The sequence below is a fragment of the Amphiprion ocellaris genome, chromosome 5, assembly GCF_022539595.1.
Source record: "Amphiprion ocellaris isolate individual 3 ecotype Okinawa chromosome 5, ASM2253959v1, whole genome shotgun sequence".
Classification (NCBI taxonomy): domain Eukaryota; kingdom Metazoa; phylum Chordata; class Actinopteri; family Pomacentridae; genus Amphiprion; species Amphiprion ocellaris.
This window is the reverse complement of record NC_072770.1, coordinates 27,021,744-27,039,821: the sequence shown is the minus strand read 5'-3', so window position 1 is coordinate 27,039,821 and position 18,078 is coordinate 27,021,744. Positions and strand designations below refer to the sequence as shown.

Genomic DNA, 18,078 nt, shown 5'->3' with positions numbered 1-18,078 from the left:
AAAGTTTATCAGGAGGTCTCTGAGCGGATGGCCGCTCACATATACAGTAGACTGTATATAAAGAGGACAGAAGCAGTGTAGGGAGAAGCTGAAAAAGCTCAAAAGTGACTATCGGTCCACCCAGGACCACAACGGCCGGCGTGGGTCAACCAGGAGGTGTTGGAAGAGGTTTCATGGAAGCTATTTACTGGCACCGCACCGGCGAGCAACAGGAGGGAGACTCAGCCGCTGCATTGTTGGAGACGTTCGAGAACGGTGAGTGTTTTGTGACTTCAAGAAACTTATACATCATTTATTCCATTGGTGGCAAGCTTCTTTTAAGCAAACAAGTATTTTTAGAAAGTAACGTCGTTGTCTCCTGGAGCAGACAATAAGATAGCTAGTTAGCCATCAGCGCTAGCTAATTAGCCATCGGCGCTAACTCCGTGCTCTGCTTGTATTTCGTGCTGCTGTTTCTAACGTTTAGCTCTCAGAAGCTAATACTTCAGTCAGCATGCCGTGTTTTTCTTGTACTTAGAGTGAGTGTTTATTTCTGTTCAAGAATCCCTTTCCACATGCGAAGCCTACTCCACCTCCGTCGCGGAGCCCCCGGCTGCCCTGTCTCCTCTCCACCAGCTGCAGCAGCTCCTCTCCAGCACCAGCTTCGACACCGACCCTGTCAACAGCAACGTCTTATCACCGGTAAGACACGGTAAACAGAGAGCATGGTTGATTTTCGCATTATTATTATTACTACAGGTGTAAATGCCTGCAAGCATGATCAGAACAGTGAGACCAACGACCAAGAATTCAGGCAGGTGTAAATGCAAACTGTGCAGCAGCCAGCTCAGGAACGCCTGATGAAAGCTACATGTAGCTGCAGTGACACATAAACAGAACACATGCAGCTGCATTTATTTTCCATTGACTTAACAAGTAAGTCACTCTAATTAATTTACGTTCTGGTGCAGTGTAGTATTGCAACCATTCTTCTTATAGTCACTAGGTAGCTGTGAAACTGAATGAAAATATACATAAAAATGAGAAAACACAGCTCTTCTTAGCAACTCCAAAATGTGCACAGGATGAAATGAAGTTCACACCACGTCGTTTTTGTTTGTGGTGGAGGAGTTACTGCTTGTGCTTTGGTTAAAGCGAAGAGTGCCAGAAGTTTATTAAAGTATCAAAGACATGATCATGATTGAAAATGGATGGACGGGTGGCTAAACACATCACATCATAGCTGTGGAGTCCTTCCAGCTCCTGGGGACTACAATCTCTCAGGACCTCCTGAAAAAGGCTCAGCAGAGGATGTATTTCCTACAACAGCTGAGGAGACATGGCCTGCCACATGAGCTGTTGATCCAGTTCTACACTGCAGTCATCCGATCTGTCCTGTGCACCTCTGGATCAACCACACAGCAGGACAGAAACAGACTACAGCCCATAGTACGGACTGCAGAAAACATCATCAGAGACCCCACTCACCCTGGACATTTGGACTACAGTGCCCTGTACACAAAAATCACCACTACTGTGTTTATAGCAATTACCATTTTGCTAATGTGTTCATACATTCCAGTCTAGCTGTACATTTCTGTTTATATTGTGTTCTATTTTACTACTATTTCTTTTTCCTCCCTGTTCCTCTTTCTATTGTTTATTTTTTATTATTCTCTTCCATATTCCTAGGATGACACCAACAGCCGAAACCAAATTCCGTGTATATTGTGTACTTACTTGGCCATTAAAGCTGACTCTGATCACTTTTCTGTCTTTGGTCTAGGCAAGAGGAAAGGGGGCCACAGAAAACTGGACCTTCCTAGCGTACTTGTGGAGATGCAGGCTGAGGAGGAGTGGAGTCATGCCCAGCATGATGAGAACATCTGGTTGCTCCTCAGCGAGGCAAGAGAGAATGAAGCGGCCTTGCAGCGGGAGGAGATGGCCCAGAATACTGCCTTCAACCAGTCATTCCTGGGTGTGCTGGGGTAGCTGGGTAGGCAGTGGGCAGCCGGCGAGTGTGAGCGAGTCCACCTCCCATAGACTTGAGATTTACAAGTGCTGGTCATATAATTAGAATATCATGAAAAAGCTTGTCTTTTGGACAACTGTCAGGTCAGCAGTCTTCCCCATGATTGTGTAGCCTACAGAACTAGGCTGAGAGACCATATAAAGGCCTTTGCAGGTGTTTTGAGTTAATTAGCTGATTAGAGGTGTCTTCAATATTGAACCTTTCTACAATATTCTAATTTTCAGAGATACCAAATTTGAGATTTTTGTTAGTATTCAGGTATAATCATCAAAGTTAAGAGAAATAAACATTTGAAATATATCAGTCTGTGTAATGAATGAGTATAATATACAAGTTTCACTTTTTGAATGGAATTACTGAAATAATGAACAACTTTTTTCATGATATTCTAATTATATGACCAGCACCTGTAGTTGTATATAGTTTTACTTTTAGTCCTCCACTGTAGGACAGGCCCACCACAGTTTGTACTTTGCACATTGTAAATAGTTTTGATTTTGCTGCTGACTAATAAACTATTTTGTGACTTATGTGATTGCATCATAACTTCTCATTTTGTCTGTTAAGACACTGGTAGAAAAAGAGTCAACAGTCTGAACCAAACAATTCTATATTCCCTAATAATGTATTTGTGTTTAATGGGATTTAACATGTTTTAACACAAACTCCTTTATGGTTCATAATTCTGGTGACTGAATTACACCAAAGCAATACTGATTTATCAAACTGGAATTTTCTTAAAACAGCTGTTTTAATGTTTTGGCGTTTAATTTTTTATTTAATCTTGCTAACCTTCACAAACAAACAATAGTATAGACACATCTACAAAAGTTTATTGTCAGAATTGCATTAAAGAAAACAATAGCGGTCCGGGGACCGAAAAACAGAAGTATAACAAGAAGAATAACTTTGCATGACACGTAGTGCATCAGTGCATCCTGTACATCTCTGCCCTCCTCCTCTACACTTTGTGCCACTGCAGGCTCATGTGCTGCTGCTTCAGGTAAATCCCATGAAGTCTCATCAGAGAGCATCTGAAACACATACACAGCATACATATTTTAATACCTAATAGCGACAAACTGCAGCCATTACAGGGTCGTTCACAGGACTGATACACGATAGCGAACTAGCATTAGCTTACCCTCATATGTCGTCTAGTTCATATCCTCTTGTCTTCAGCTTGATACTGCTGCATCGCCTCCCAAACTCTCCTGTGTGTCTCCTCAGTGTTTCGACTCGTCGCTCTCAGCTTTCTCCGACTCTTCTATTACTCTGAATCTGACAGAAAGCCACAGACCGAGCAGCAGGTGTACTATCGCCTCCATGTACATTGTTGCATTGCGTTTGTGTCGCACAGAAATGACGGTAAGGGACTTTCGGACCGCCGTGCTATGACGACTCCACCCACGATGAGGTGGTTCTCAATGTAATGGAAAAACAACTAAACCGAGACGAGCCGTGGCGCGCCGAGTAGATGCTAAAGGAAATGCTAAAGGAAAATTTGTCTTGCACCGCATGTATCAACATTTGGGAAAGAGGACCGAGTCTTTAGCGGTTGCTAATAAAGTTTTGTTTTATTGAGTATCCAAACCAACGTAGAGGTGAATAGCGCCACCCAGTGTATCGGAATGTGTTCACAAGCTCTGCGTCAATCCATTATCTGGAATCGATTTGCCTTGACTTGATGTGCAGGGTAACCAATCAGGTGTTAGGATCCGCCCACGGACTTTGACGGGCGAGGTTGACAGATAAAATTAATTCATGATCCACTGCAACACAAGGACCATGAAATAATTAATTAAATCGTGAAATAATGAAATATGTTTTTTACTTAAAATAATTGTTATTTTAATAAATTAATGACATATTTAATAACACATTTATGTATTTAATTCCAATTTTAATTAATTAATGACATATTTAATTCCAATTTTAACTAATTAATGACATATTTAATTATTTAATGATATATTTATTTAATAACACATTTAAGTATTTAATTCCAATTTTAATTAATTAATGAAATATTTAATTCCAATTTTAATTAATTAATGACATATTTAATTAATTATTTAATGATGTATTTATTTATTTAATTTTGGCACTTTTAGTCCTCCATACTTAAGTTGGAAAGCGCTTTCCTCAAAAAAGATGCATTAATACAACTTGCTAGCTTACTGTGGATAAACTTAATTGTGTGCTACTGGTTGAAACAATTTTTTTTACGTTGCTCTAACAATTCTACTTTTTCAAGAACGCGAGGTTTTATATGACTCCTCTCATCACAGGAATCTCATAGTTTTATTGGTTTTAGGTTGCTATCTTCTGCCTCTTTCTTCCTTTGTCCTATTAATAGATGCAGGCAGGATCAGAGGGAACTGGGGTTGAAATAGTTTTTACTGTATTAGTGAAGCAAATCAAAAAAATAGACAGAAAATTTTCAGGCTGTCAATTAATTTGCTTATATAAGGGCGATATACAATAAGTGTTTCTTAAGCTGTCTACTGACCAGCTGCAACCACTAAGAGCTTGAAGATGGATCATGAGCAGGAGTCAGACAGGGGTCCTGACCTCTTACATCAGAAAAGGAAGTTCATGACCTCTATTGGAGAAAGTGATTCTGAGAATGAATGAATGAAAGCAAGTTATTGACTCACTTCCGCTGAAAGCTTTGCCCGCCCAGCAGCATTAGTCTAGACATCTTTACTTCATTCTGTTGAAGGGGAATCTCTGTTTTCTGTCTCCAAGCTCTGCTGTTTACGTGCCCACCATCTCCATGGCTACAGTGTCTAAGACTCATCACATGGTTTCATCTCAGACTGAAGCTTGATACAAGCTCATGCCAAGCAGCTGACTCTGATAAGATGCCTTTACCTGTCTAGTGTCTGTTAACATCTAATTAACATTCACTAATTTATCATCTCCAGTGCGGTGACCCTGGACAGTGTTTACCATGAAGACCTGATGTCACTGGGTTCCTGTGACATGATTGAGTGTCAGCACTGAGTGGAGAGAGTTACTTGTTAGGGAGAACATCAGCTGAAGCTAGAGACGCCTGGTCACTGACCATAATCCTATAAGAAGCATTATTAGATCTACACTTCAGTGGACATTCAATTACATTTAAGAGAGACAAGTCTGATGATCAAGACTAACAACATAAAAGCTCCTGTAAAAATATTTAGAGGAATAGCTTTGAGAAATACAGTTCTTCCGTGTCTTGTTGAGTCAGATGAGAAGCTCAGTACCATCTGTCCATCAAATATGGAGCTGAAGCCAGAAGACAGTAAGCTTAGTTTAGCCCAAAGACTGCAAACAGTGAGGCTGGCTCTGTTGATAACAGTAAGTCACAACTCACGTCTGCAGATTTCTCATTCATTTTAAATGGGCTGATGTATTTAATTGTCTGGCTGTTGCTTTGCGTTGCCTGCAGTGGAAAATGGAGAAAAGTTTTCCAATCAAATTATGTTTCAATTTAAATTGCAACGACAAATACACCAGCAAAGACGAACAGCAAACGTCACACACACCCAACGTCAAACATAACAGCACCTCCAGAGTCTATTATTTGACACCCTACGTATTATCTGTATACGGAAACCAAAGTATAAAAATGACAATTTCATTGAGGAGTACTCTTAGAGACATAATTTGTTAATTATTGAGCTTTAGAGGTGGTAGGTGGATTTTTTTTTAGCCTTTGATCACACCAGGCAAACTGCTTCCTCCTGTTTTCCTTCTTTATAGGAAGCTAAACCAACCAGCTGCTGAGTGGAGCTTCATGTTTACTATAAAGACATGAGACTGGTTCTGATCTTCTGAGTCTTAGCAAGAAAAACAATAAGAATATTTCCCAAAGTCAAACTATACTGCCTGATTACTGTGTCATCTGTTGTTTCTTTAATTGGTATTTCTGAGATGACGCTATTTTCCTGAATAAAGGTTTTGTTGATCCACAATCCAGCAACGGCAGACAGAGTCTTGAGCTTTTCATTTCCTTTTTCATTGCAGAGAAACTCTGGTCTGTCACATCTCACCTCTCTGTACATAAGTGTGAAACTACTAATGCATCAAAACTAAAATTACCTTAACTGGTCCCAGTGTGCCAGGCCCACCACTAAGTGTAGCCATGACAACAAATTCACCAGGTTGCAATTATAGAAAGTGCTGCACCACTGGATACCTGGCAGAATGTATTTCCCTCTGTACCTTTTCCTTTTCCATTTTTACTGTTCCTTTATGTGTCTCTTGGTGCATGTGTGCATCCTATCCTTCTCTGTCTGGGGATTTCTGTTTGAGTGATGGATCATCAGCTAAGTTTTGGTTATGGCACAGAGACTAAATCACCCAGCGTCCAAACCTGGCATCACAGCTGGGTGGATTCCAGTTTTAGATTCTTCACTCCAAGTTTTATTGTGTTTGAAAAATGAAATAGTTTAAAGGTGACAAGCATGATGGGAAAACCCCACCTTAAAAAGCAACTACTAAACTGTTAGTTGAATTTGGAGGTCAGTCTTACCACGTGGCAAATCAACCCAAGGATATTCTTTTTACAAATTGCCTAAGTATAACATAAAACTATCTATTTTTTATTTTATAGAGGTGAAGACCTGCCAGTGTCTCTTAAATGATTCAGTAGCGGAGGAAGGGCAGACCAAGGAATTTCCTACCTGACCACCGCTGACCACACATGGGTTCTGTCTTATCTGTTCATTCAGTGTTCGACCACTAAATGTCTCCCAGCCCTGCTTACTTCCGTCCAGCTGTCTTGTACTCTGGAGGCCACATCACTCCAAGACACCCACTCATCCTCTGAGATAAAGTGAGGTCAGAGATACATAATGTAGAAAGAAAGCAAAGGAGGAAGATGTTTGAAGTGGAGGGTATGGTGTATAATATATGCAGCAAAGATGTACAGGCACTAAGAGGCCTTGAGGCAACAGGCAGAAATGAAACTCTAGAAACGACCTATTTTCTTAAATACCCCACTGAAATGTTACAAAGAAAGAAAGAAAGAAAGAAAGAAGGGAATGAAGAGAGAAAGTGAGAGTCTGACATTTACCATAAGATCTGTTTAGAGGGATGTAACCTTTAAAATGAACGTTCATCCTGAGCTTAAAGGCTCGAAATACAAAAATAAAACATTCCTTACAACTGATTTGGTGATGGAGCCTTTCAGTGCAGGCTGAAAAGAACACAAGGGCAGGCTGGGAGGATGCTGTACATACAGCCAGTAATCTATACATCACATTGTGTGTTTGTGTTTACAATGAAATGTGAGAATGGGAGATTTTTCAGTACATGTCAGAGCCATGGGGCCTCTCAGTCATGCTGTAATAAGAGTGGACGGAGATTGTAATGAGACAGAGGAGAGTGCCCATGCAGCTGTCTGCCACAACATATGGCCAAAGCAAACAATGGCAGGCAGCTGCATGTGATCTGAGCGACTGACCGGACCAGGATTTGCACACTGATGATCAAAAACAGGAATCGGTCCATCAATGCAGAAAGGATTAATGGTCGTGGTGGAAAAACAGTGGAGAAAGAAAAGAGAGGTTTCAAGCTCTGCGGCTCCTCTCACACATCCTCTTTCTCTCATCTCTTTCTCATATATACATTAACAGTCGTATGCGCACACATGTGACCGGACAGACAGCAGCACACGGTGTTTGCTGATCTCCTCATGGGGATACAGCAGAACCTTGGGTACAAATCAGCTGACAGTTTCCATGGTGACATGAGGCTTTTTAGAATTTGCATAACGCATGCAGCAAGGCATTCAGGAAAAGAGAAGCCAGGAGACACGTGATCATACTGGACCACACAGCAGGAAAACTACAATTTTCTATCAGTGCTGACAGATTTCTGCAGTGCTGAGGTCAGGAGAGCCAGTTGGGCTCTCAAGATGTATTAAAGAAACATAAGCATGAACAGAATCAGTAAGTTCCAAATAATTAATAAGTGTATTTGACAGGTTGCTGGCAGATGTCTCTATGAAGACCACATTCAATCTCACCTACACTACACACAATGAATTACAGTGAAAAGAACTATTGTTTTATTCCAGTATTTTGGTCAGATAAAAATTCCAGTATTTTTGCACAAATTGATTATTTTGTCTTATGCAACTTTATATTTTTGAGAACTGGACTACGACAAAGGAAGACTGCTGATCTTGAGGAAATTTTAAAAGACCACTTTTCCCTATAAAGGCTAAAAAATTGATGAATTGAGAAAATAATCATCCGACTGATCAATAATGAAAATAACTGTTAGATGCAGCTCTAAATCACACACACGCAGGGTTTGGTTAGTTGAATGACTTCATTTAAACAAAAATCTGTCTTCACTACAAATCAATGTCCCAAGAAAAAGTAAATGTCTTCTTGTATTGATTCCAGAACAATTGACTCCTCACTTGCACCCCTCGGTGTTTTCAAAGTGTGGCGTCACAGCAACACAACAGCAGACACTTCAGCTGGGTGGAAGATTGTTAAACCACTGGAGAAAAGATTGCAGGGAAAAGATTGTCTGTGTAAGAGCCGGGACGCCCTGCAGCGACGCTTTAATACATTAACCAATACAGTAGCTGACAGGCAGGACACCAGCTGCACAGCACCAGAGGAGGCAGATTAGTGGTGAGAAGGATAACAGCTGCAAATTAAAACAGCTCCCTGACTGATTTCTTTCATAAAGAGAGTGGCTTCCTATTGGACAGGCAATAAAGTGCTGTTTACTCAGCCTAAAGTAAGGTTTGATCAGTGACCGGGACTGTGTGTGGCGACAAACTGGAAGTGACCTCAGGTCAGGTGAACTGAGGAGCCGCTTAAATGGGTGGCAATGGAGGTAAAACAGACCATTTCCAAAAAATGTTGGCTTGAGGAAGGCAACACAGTGAGGGTCAGGGGAGGCGGCAGTGTGTTTTAATCTGGGGGTCAGTATCTCCATGTATGGCAGTGATTGGCTGGGCCAGCATGCTTGACTGTCGGCCAGTTTACAGCAGGCTGGATGGATATAGGCAGCGTGTGCAGCATCATCCACCAGTCTGACATGTGTTTAGCCTTTTATTCAGCCAGTGTAGCTCTCCTCTTGAGCACCGTGCCTGGGAAACTAAAGTGAAGCCTCATAATTAAGAAGCAATAGGGCATTTTCTACAGGAACCATTTTGTCTGGCATAGGCTGAATTATACCTTCTCAGGTTTGAATCTTTCTCTGTGTAACGTCTCAGCTCCAGGATCCTGAGGATGGCAGCAGTGTTAAACACATCCTTCTATAAATTAGAAGTTTGTTCCATTTGCAAATCACTGCCACTGTCAGTCCCACTTTATACAACTGGGATGTTCAACCCTTCCAGACTGGAAATCAGCAGCAGATACCAGCAATGTGCCAGTTGCTTACTGACATTTCTCATGCTTATGATGAAAATTCTGAAGGTGAAATTTAGTCTGGACACAGGGAGCAAATAATTACACAATAACAACCACTAACTCAGACTTATTATTCGTACATATTTATGTTATTTATGATTTATTTGAGAGTGGCATGAATAAAGAGGTGACTGTATCATTATTGTGTTTATCATCTTTAAAAGATATTTTAAACACACTAAGATTTGTTTGTGCTTTGGGAAATGCACAGACACATTAAGTGTTGTGTAGTGCTATATTTGTGTTAAAAGCAAAGCACATCCTGCAAGTTTGACTCGCTCTTTTCAAGGTTTAATCTATTTTCTATTCCTTAGAGATTTTTTTGTTGGTTTTTCCTCACTTTAATTAAATGTCTGGGCTTGATGTGTGTTTTTATCTTTTATTGCTTGCATTACCGCAGCGCAGTGAAACGCTGTAAAATTGTTAACTATTATTCAGAGCTGTACAAATAAACTTTGAGCACTTGAACGTGTCAAAGTGCAGTAGGAGAAATTGCACACACCAAAGACCTGTAGTAGGATTGTCCAGAAGACATTGACGCCAGTTTCCCACACGCACCTATGTTTATGAACACACATTCTTCTGTGTGAGTGTATCTGACGATCAGTAACGTCATAGTAACATTTGTCTACACTACATTTCCCCACAACCTTTTAACCAGCAATTTTTCTCTCTCTCCTCTTGTTGTTGTTACTAAATCATCTCCCTGTCTTTCAGTAGTAACGCACAAGCCATTTCGATGCAATCTCTTCCTATTTTATGTGCACTCTTAAATTATTCAAACAACATTTGCCTTCCTTTCGTCTCAAAACAATCATAATGTCTGTCAAAAATAGCATACATAACAGCAAACACACTCTATACACTCATCTTTCTCTTTGTGTTTTCCTTCTCCTCATAATCCTGGACCTAAACTGCTTCATCTCACATGAAACAAGCCTCCTGCACCATTTCTCATTTGCTGACTTTAAACTATTTGAGCCTGTGCTGGGCTTCAAGCCAAATTATTGTGTGCTATAAGTAACCTAATTAATTTGCTCTAAGATTGAATTAAACACCTCCTTTTGCAGACCTTTAACGAGATTGCATCCTGCACAGAAATCTGTCAAATAATTCACTCATCTTTCTCCAATCCATTGTGTGATCTGTAATATGGTCATAAAGGACAGGATTTACAAATGTGTTAGCAATGTGATGCCAGTACTGTTTCTTTTTGAGCATGATGTGTCCATAGTTAGCATGTTTAACAACAAGAATTGCGAGCATTTCCGTAATGACTTTTGGCATTAGAAACTGAGATCACAGGAAGATTAGAGAGCAAATCCCTTGAGATTTGGCAACACTAGTGTTGGCATTATCCACACGGCCAAGGTTGCTATGGGAGAGCCCCTGGGATTTCCGTCTAACACTGATTTTGATCTGGGGAGAGCGTTAATTAAGAGGCTCTAATAAGCAGCCTTCTCGTCTCATTTTCTCAAAGCTCAGTCCGAACACGAGCCCACTGGACTGACCACACAGGGAGCAGTATTACATAAAAGCATAATAAGATGAAAATAACTTGAGCATGCTGTTTTTATCATCACTTTGTCTCAGATGGAAAAGACAGAGGAGGATAATATCTGTCAGTCTTAACTACGAGGCCTAACAGAACATGAAACAAGTTAGACTTTGTCAGAATTATTTGTTATTTGACTTCTTTTTGTGGCAGTAAAAAAGTTGCAGCTGCACAGCAACTTTGGTAATCATCCCACATGCTAATATTGTGTGCACTGGGCTGTCAAAGAGTAAAACTTTAAAGAATTAAGAGAGTGGTGTCTTTTATTTGTTTTTACAGAACTAAAAGCACAGCCGCAATCACACACTTGGCACTCACCATAACTCATGGCGCTCACCAACCCTTAATTTACACTTCAAATTATTTTTGGCACAACTGTTCAGGCTCTCCGGTTCAGCACATTCAGTTTGATAGAAAAACAAGGAATATAACATTAAAGTGCAAAGCTGAGTTGAATTGTTATACAGAACTGTGTGGGAGATAAAGCCCTTTTAACACATTGTTCCCAAACCGCAATGGCTCTACGGTTATCGGACACTGAGCTGCTAAATGTTACTGGGGCAGCTGTGTGTCCTTTCAGCGTTCATGTGAAAAAGAGCTCACATGTGGCCTGGACTTGTCTGAGAGCCGTCCTTTAGACTGAGGTGGAGTTAACTGGCAATATGAGGAGTTAAGAGGTGACCTTGCAAGTGAAGAAGATAAAAATGAGGTACAAAAATGCTCAGTTGCTTCAAAGAGATATCAAATGTATTCACTTTGCCAATATCAACAAAAGCAGGTATGGTTAGGCGAGGTTTAGTGGAAGATAAATTATTGCACAGCAGGATAAGAATACGCTCCAGGATGCAGGCAAACATGTTTCCCAGCCAGAAAATCAGGGAGAAGACTACATGACCTTCATACCTCTGATAAGCTTCTATCAACAGGATGGAAACAGGAATGTTTGGGGAAAAAAGGAACAGCCCATGAGCCAGTGGGTTGCTGCATCTGTCAGGCAAGATGGTGGTTGTGTTATAGCTTGACCATGTATAGCTGTCAATGGAAGCGTACACAGATATTTGGTGAGGGTTTTAGTGTAGAATGAAACAACAGGATTTATGCACAGGATCATTCTGTGTGCTTCAGCCAAATGCATCTTAAGTAAGTTCATCATTCAGCAGGTCAATGATCCTAAAAATACAAGCAAAGAAACCAAAGAGCAAAGACTTCACAACAAGCAAGAGCTGAAGAAGAATTTCCAACAAATTATTAAATATGATGACTTTATCTGACTTCACGTGTATCAGTCTAATTACTTTTGAAGCCCTAAACTTGCCTCACTTTGTGGTAACAATTCCCTCTAAATTGATGTCAGCATGGTCAAATTAAAACTCAGGCCAGTTCTATGTATATGTATATATATATTTTTGGTCTCATTCTCTTAGTATAGTGGTATTTAGCCATCAAGTCTGTATTTAAGACAGCTTTCATGGAATTCTTGATCTAATGTCAGACAGCAGTGACAGTATGAAATCATATTATTTTTCACGTTGATAGAACTGATGCTTGTAAATTAGCTGGTTAACTCATAAAATTCACTTGTTCCAGACAAAATGGTTGAAATCCAAATCCCATATGGTGCCAAAAACTGTTTTCATGCTGCGTGAATACATTAGCCTGTACAGACATCAGAGTCAATCCTTCAGTAACTTAAGGAGACGGTGCTTACGTTAATTCATCAATTCATCCATCCATCACCCACTGACTGTAACAATTCCTTCACTCCTCAGGTTCGGCCCAAATAAAGAGACACTCACACGCTGAGACTTCCTAAACTGTCCCAGCTGAGTCTATGCCGCTGTCCTCTGAGAGCTGCATCTGGAACCACAAATGTGTTAATGTAACGACAAGGGAGTCAAGTTTCCCACAGATCACTAACCCTTTCAATTTACATCATGCTGCTCAGTTTACACAGGACCCATCGACTCTCAGCTTGTGTTCTCCAGGGAGATGGAGCTGCCTGAGGTACTTTAAGAGGTTCGACGTCATGCGCGGAATGAGGTGGCCAGACGATGAATTTCCAGCAATTATGAGCTTAAAGCGGCAGCCTTAGTTGCATATCGTGTGACTGTGACCCACGTCAGTAATGTTTATTAGCATAAAATATTGATTTGAGGATTTTGCTTTTGAAATTCTGTCCTTTAAGGAAAGACAAGTGAAGCAGGGTTACATTTTAGGGAAAAAAGCCACTACAGAAGGTATTACAACAGACTAGAGGAGTATATATATATACACATATAGGCAGCCACAGCAGTGATAACAGACCATGAACTGTGTGTCTCTATGCCTTCTTGTATCTCATAACTTCCAAATCTTCAACCTGTGACCCATACCTCCTCTCCTCTTATACTTGGCCCACTTACGACCAGTGTGCTTCCATACCTCCATGGCCTACATCTCACAGCAGACACAGGTAAGCTGATGTGCTGGTGACTGGTGTCTGGTAGGTGGAAGAAGGAGCAGCAGAAATGAGAGCAGTGAGTAGGCTGAGACTCTGGCAGGAGACTGTGGAAAACAGGGACTCCTGGGACCGCTGCCTGGAGATTAGTGGGACACTGACTGAAACTCACACAATCCACCTACTCTGCACTGACTATCAGCTCTTACTGTAATGCACCGTGGTATGCTAGGGACTACATTTAAATGCGTAGGACCTCTCTGGGAACCTTTTAATGAAAAACACCTGCATGTCAGTCATTTGATGTGCTGAGTGGCCACGGGGTTTCAGGTGAGCTACCTGAGGAGGTGTACTGCTGCTCCCAGAGGACTTCTTCTGTGGTGTCATCCTGGCAGACCGACTCATGTACCACTAAGGTGATCTCCTGAGGCTCGTATGGCTCGTCTACAGTACGCTGCTACCCAAAGCGCTACTCTTGAATGTAATTACAACAAATTAACATTAGTTCCTCTTCAGTCAGCACACCACAGGAGTCTCACATAATTACCATCAATATTAGCACACAAAGACTCTAGTGCAGGGATGTAGCCTTTGATCCTCTCTCACATAACCATATGTTCACTTTGGATTCTACACATTTTAAACAGATTTTTCCTCTCTCATCATTTCAGCATCTTTTTTTTTTTTTTTTTTTAATCTCTGTATGTTTGACTGGCAGGCCTGGCGGAACATCTGTGCCTCTGTGGACGACTTAAACTAAACTTTGAGACCAGAAGGATAAAACACAGTTGATTGGCAGCAGAATCCAAACTCACTTTCAGACAGCAAAGTATTACATCCTCTTCTAAATAGAAGCAAAATCAGCTACAATTCTTTGCTTTGCTGACCCAGAAAAACATTTTTTTTTCTCCACGTGTCATGTCTCATTTCTTACTGTACAGGTTTCAATAGTGTAAGTACATTAACACATATATGACACAGCAAACCTATTTTATTCTTGCCATGAACTTGTGCAAGTGAGTAGACAGCAGCAGTGTCTCTGTTGGTCTATAACTTCTCTCACCATCTGCCCTTTGGTTCTTCACTTAGATTTCTTTGGAAACTTGTTTCAGGTCTATTTGTTTTGGACCATCAAGTGCAAATGAAACAACCATTTGGTCCCAGTTACAGCAGCCATTAGGCAACAAGTACAAATAAGGCCTTGTACTATTATATGGTGCGTATCATTGGTTAATCTTTATTTAAAGAAACAGCTCAGCTTTTAGGAAATAAATTCAATTACTTTCTTTAGAAAATGGAACTAATGCAACTTTTATACCTGCTCAACTGCCACAAGTGGATAACAAGGAAGTTACTGCAAACAGCCAAAAAATAGTCTCTAATGTAACCCCGTGTGGACGTTTTGTAGATTTTTGTAGATACCAGTAAATAGCATTTTTCCTTGTTTCCAGTCTTTCAGCTAAATTAAACTAACTAGCTGTGGCTTCATATTCAGAGCATAGATATGACAGATGTATCGGCCTTCACGTCTAACACTTGACAAAAAAGCACATAAGCGCATTTCCAGAAATAATAAACTATTTTTTAAGCCTGAAAATTCAAATTAAAAAAAAAAAACAAAAATGAGAGATTCTTGCTTTTACAAATAATTTTTATATAATGTGAGGGGGGTACTGAGTGCACAGCAAAATCACAGCCTTCCGACCACTTTCCCTCTCTGAAGACATTGTGCTATCACACCAATCAGTTAAGTGACAATCTATCTCATCACTAAGCCTTTCTTTCTCACTCACTCCCTCACACTCTCTTTTTCTCTCTCCTTCTGTATGAAAGAACACCTCTTCTGTACCTTCTGCTGGTTGAGAAATGAAACATATTTGACAATCTGACAGTGTGCTGATGGGGAATTAGGTGATTGCCAAACGGTTTGATCTAGCCCAATGAGAAGGTTTCAGTCCTTCGCAAACGATCGACTAAATTACAACATCAGTGTGTCTATTTAAAGAAATGTGTGTGCGTGCGCTTCGTGGGGAGAACAAGTGGGAAAATAATAGGCTGAAAGAGAAAGTCAGAGGCAAGATGGGAAAATGTGCAACTTTGTGTGTGCATGTGCATGTGCATTTCCGTGTGTGTGCATGTGTATGACAGCGTATTTATTTATAGAAGCCCCTCGGGAGCGGAGGGCCATTACTGTGCTAAGGTAGAAAATCTGTTGGGGCTGTGCTGCATGTCACACTAAGGTGGCTTCATCACTCCTCGCAGGCTGTGCCTCATTAGGATGAGCAACACCCTGGATAATATTAACAACCGCCTCTCTTCTGCATTGTCCTTCCAAATGTCTTTGTGTAAACACCAAAAAAACAGCACAACTCCTCTGTGGTTATGGAAAATATCAATTGCGGTTTCTTGAAGGTTTCTTTGCGGAAATTCACGTAGGTTTTGTTCGATTTCATAAAAAATTCACGAAATAGTAAAGAAAAAACACACACTAGTAGATTTTTCATGCTGTCTGTCATGATTGATTGTCTGTCTTTGAATGGGTTATTCTGTTCCATAAGAATTAAAGAGGGTAGGAGGAGACATTGATCCAGAAAATCGAACCGAACTCCCCAAGACAGTTTCTCTTCTTAGTAGAGTACTTCTGGTACACACCGACTGATTCCTAATGCAACAACTGCTCCCTTTAAGTCCACACAGGTAAGCAGAGAGGTGAAGAGATCAGCAAACACAGCAGCAAACAAAGCAAAGCAAAGATATAATCTCCCCCATTCTGGCTTAATCTGCGACAATCATTAGAGGTGGGTTCGCTGGGAAAACCTCTCACCTTCCTCCCACTCAAACCAGCCTGACCTGAGGAGCTGCATTATCTCTGTAAACCGCACTGAGACTTGTCTTCAGAAAGCAAAGCATCACAAACTCCAAGTGGGGGCTGCAGAGGATCAGATGTGCACTAGATTTTCAAAATTCCAATCATACAACCTGGTCTGAAGCTTGAATGGACACTTGGAGTTGTAAAATGAGAACTGCAGATGGCTGGATTTAAACATGGCTCTGGTGTTTGCTTTTCATTCTCACTCTATTTGCTGAATATCAGAAGCTATTGAGTGTCTGGAGAACAATTGGTGTCTCTCTCTCACCCATTTGCCCGTTTTATCCTAGTCACGTAACATGCACCACCTCAGTTTTCTTCTTCTTCACGCATGTCAGTTCACCTGGAAACTGCATTTGTATCAGGAAGACGGCAGATTGGAAATTTTAAAAAAAAGTTTGCTTGGTTCACTGTACTTTCATGTCATGATCGTAGACGAAAGCATTGCAAGGCAATATGCTCCCCACATCTGCAACCTGATGCTTTCTCTAATGCAGCCTGTCTGCCACAGCAGAGCTGATGCCCTGCAGTGAGAGACGGGAGGTGATCTTGAGTTAATTGAACCCTGTTGTTGACTATTCGTCCATGGAGCTTTCAGGTGTTGGGTTCTGTATCAAGTTCAAGTAATTACTGTTCCTCAGTCTGGAAGCTGCTGTGAGCAGCAGAGCGCACGTGGATTTACTCCTGCCTTCAGAGAAGAGGCACTTCAAAAACCACAACTGCAATTTAATCCGAGAAACAGTTTGAATCTTGATGTCTCACAGGTTTATACTTGTAAAAAGACTTTAAGGACTGCTGTAAAAATGCAGCTCAGATATTTCAGCACCCACAACACTTTCTTTTTCTACTTTCTTTTCAGAGGGCTTGAATATCTTAAACATCTTGACAAGACGGGGGGACACACAACAATAAGCTAATGGACCTAGAAAGAAGGAGCTGATTTGAATATGTGCACTGAACCTTATGCACCCCTGTGTATCATGTGACCTGTCCCATCTCAAATAGGAAGCCTGCGGGAGACAACCATTACCCAAAAGATGCACCCTGCTCATTAGTAAACCATTACAGTGGCAGAGCAATTACAATGCATTTTGTTTTCTTCTCTTCCCCCGAGAATAAACCACCCTCAGCCATTAAGAAGCAGCTTTTTGTTCAAAAAATCAAAAGCCAGTTGAGAGATTCAAATGGAGAAAGATGCTTTGCTCTTGAAAGGAAATTGCTTTAGGATAACTTGCATGACAAACTAACTCTGAAATACTTTCCGCCTGACTTGGCTATCACTTCAACCAGCTCAAATATTCAGAGGAAGTCACAGCTGAGAAGCAAAGATCAGTGCTGCACAATGTTTAACTAAATCAGTTGAGCCTTTGTACACCAGCCAAACAAAAGGCCAAAGCTCTGAACTCTCTCAGCTACACCATCATTTCATTGTGTTTCTTTACTATTGGCTTGACAACTTGTTAAGTGACCCAGGATGAGGTGTGCATGACGGAGGCAGCTGGTTAAAAATGCACGAGCCGTCCTTTTGTTCAGCTGTCACCAACTGATGACGAGGAAGTAAAACGCACCCAGCGCTTTAGAAGAGAAAAGTCAGGGAGAGTCGTGGAAAGAAGAACCTCTGAAGACTCAAAGATCGAACGTATAGATTGAAGCTCCACAGAAAACACATCTGCTCTCGGAAAGTCTATTGAACTGACAACAGAATTTCACTGCCATATTCAGCCTTGCCTGTCATTTCTGTATGGGTGGCTGGAAGTTATTGACCTTTTCAATCTC

The 18,078-nt window shown here is 40.9% G+C and overlaps 1 protein-coding gene and 1 long non-coding RNA gene across 2 annotated transcripts in view; both read right to left on the bottom strand.

Annotated features, from left to right (window-relative positions):
* The window catches only part of LOC111575520 (potassium voltage-gated channel subfamily B member 1), a 47,389-nt gene that overhangs the window by 17,860 nt on the left and 11,451 nt on the right, over positions 1 to 18,078 (bottom strand). The gene's annotated exons all lie outside the window — the stretch shown is intronic.
* Positions 2,825 to 17,045, bottom strand: LOC129348946 (uncharacterized). The gene is made up of 2 exons (XR_008601719.1): positions 3,156 to 17,045; positions 2,825 to 3,045 (listed from the first exon to the last, which is right to left on the bottom strand). It is a non-coding gene; the product is annotated as an uncharacterized LOC129348946 (long non-coding RNA).